General features: G+C 57.7%; 1 protein-coding gene across 4 annotated transcripts in view; it reads right to left on the bottom strand.

Annotated features, from left to right (window-relative positions):
* CACNB1 (calcium voltage-gated channel auxiliary subunit beta 1) overlaps positions 1 to 2,312 on the bottom strand; it is a 39,482-nt gene that overhangs the window by 35,144 nt on the left and 2,026 nt on the right. The gene's annotated exons all lie outside the window — the stretch shown is intronic.

The following is a 2,312-nucleotide window of genomic DNA, read 5'->3' as shown; positions in this document are numbered from 1 at the left end:
CACTTTATAGCACTCTGCTCTGGCCAAGGGAGGGGGTCAGGCAGGGAGCATAGTATACTGGGTCCTGCCAGCCTTTTTGGTTAAGTGCTCCAAGCTTAGCAGAGGTCTTAGGGGCTCTGGAGCGATGTCACGCCCACCTGGCATCCTGCCTGACAGTGGCTCTACCAATGGCCCTCACTCCCAACTCACAACCCTCCTGGTATCAACTCTTCCCCCTCCCCCCAGTGTTGCTGAGACCCTTCTATCCAGACCACTACCCCATATTCACCCCAACAGCTCTCCCAGGCCCTGAGGCCCCAGCTGGAGGACAATGGGAATGGAGTACTGCTAAAAGCCCTCACACCTCCCAATCCAGCCCCATTCTACAACTCTCTGGCTAAGACAGCTGGGCTGCCCCCTGCTGCTCTGCCCTTGGGTTTGCAGCTACCTCTGGGCCCTCTGATTCCACGGGTCCTGCCCCAGTTCACTCAGCTGGAGGACTGGGCAGTCCTGGCCCCCTCTGAATTTTCCCAGGAGTGACCTGAACAGACCTCTCCTTGAAGGAAGTGCACATCTCTGCACAGAGCATTCACCAGAGGGCAGCACAGCTCCAGATGCCACAGCCCCCCTAACCCTCTCCCTCCCACATACACAGGCTCAACACTCAGATAGCACAGGAGTCAGCCCCACACACCTGGGGTGGCCCCTGTATTCCCCAATGCCCCACAAAACAGAAGCTTGCAAGGGTCTCCACTTCAATATTGTTTGGGGGGGTCCTGTACAACATCTCTCCAATCCAAATCTCAGCTGAGCTCTGCATCCTGATTGATCCAGGTAGTATCCCATTTGAGGCTCCCCTATTGCCTGTTGGGATAGCTGCTGGGAGATGTATGTATCCCATGGCAGCCTACCATGCGCTAGGCACCCTTGGGAGCCAGACTGCAGACAGCCCTGCCTCTCTCTCATCCGGTGGGGTCTGCTCTGCAATGAACGGTGCAGCACCCCTGGAGCAGGGAGGAGAGGAGCATGCCGAGGGGACGCCCCTCCCTGGGGTATGATGGATCATGAGCTCATACTGCCCTCTGCTGGGTACAGCTGGGAAGGCCTGTTCCCAGGCCTAGGGTTGCATGAATCAGCCTGAGTTGCAGGCTACTGAAAATCCCCACCCATACAACACTCCTCCCCCAACCACTCCGACATACCCTGGCCTGGACTAAAAACACCCCACTGCTCTAAAGAGTCTTCCTCCCCTTCTCACCCTTTCCCAAACCCATCCCCTGCTCCATCACTTCGCCCTGCAGCCAAGCAGCCTTCTTCCCCACCATTCACCTGGGGTGGAGGCAGACTTTGGACTGAGACCCACATCTGAAGGCATCCATCAGGTTACAATGATTTTGACCCAAGCTTCCCTCCCCCAGCTTCAGGGGTAGATGGGTGTGAGGACAGGGTAGGCAGTCTGAGCCAAAAATCCCAGACAGGCCCATCTCTGGGGGTGGGGGAGAGGGGACCCCAAAGAGGAGGAGGGTGGATGGGCCTTTGGGAGCTGATGAATTAGCTCTGGCCAAGGAGCAAAGCCTATAAGGCCTGGGTGTGTGTCCATCAGTCTAGGCTATTCTGCACTGAGGAAGCTGCAGGCATCAGACAGGCCCAGCACCTACCTTAAGGCACCTTTTCAGCTTTTCCTACCCCAGCACACACACCCACACCCACACCAACTTGCTCGCCTGGGATGGGCACTGGAGTCAAAAAGCCCTTGGCTGTGCCTGGCACTAATGCAAGACAATCTGGCCCTTTAAATTCCCACTGCACAGGGGACTCTTTGCAGGAATCCTCACCATCGTAGTGCCCCCCCCCAGCATCTTCCCATGTCATTGCCATGACAACCACTTGCCATCCTTCCCTTCATCTGCTGGAAGGGAGGTGAAGTGGGGATCAGATCACAGGACCCCTCCCTCTAGCTGGGATTTAGGGGCATCAGCAAGGAGGGCTCCATGCCCCCTAGTCCTCACCCTGTGGCCAGAAATGGGGGCGACTGGGCCATCCCCCCAGGAGCAAGGCAGAGCAGGACTGCTGCTCCCCTAGAGGACTTAGAGCAAACGGAGACCCAACATCCCTGATGCTGGGACCCCACACCAGCCTCAAATGACTGCTCAGGCTGCTCGGCTCCTGCTGTGCCTCAAGGTCACCCCACTAGCCAGCAAGGGTAAGACCAGAGGGCTGTTTGCATCCTATCGCCCTGCCCCATGTGATCCTGTCTCTCCTTGGTGGAAGGTGGGGAGTTGACACTCCCCTGCAGCCTAGGGAGCCCATCCCCATTGACTTCGGGGGGGGGG

This window comes from Gavialis gangeticus, unplaced genomic scaffold, assembly GCF_001723915.1.
Source record: "Gavialis gangeticus isolate Ggan-Ray unplaced genomic scaffold, GavGan_comp1, whole genome shotgun sequence".
Taxonomy (NCBI): domain Eukaryota; kingdom Metazoa; phylum Chordata; order Crocodylia; family Gavialidae; genus Gavialis; species Gavialis gangeticus.
The sequence above is the reverse complement of the archived record's forward strand: the minus strand, read 5'-3'. Positions and strand labels throughout refer to the sequence as shown.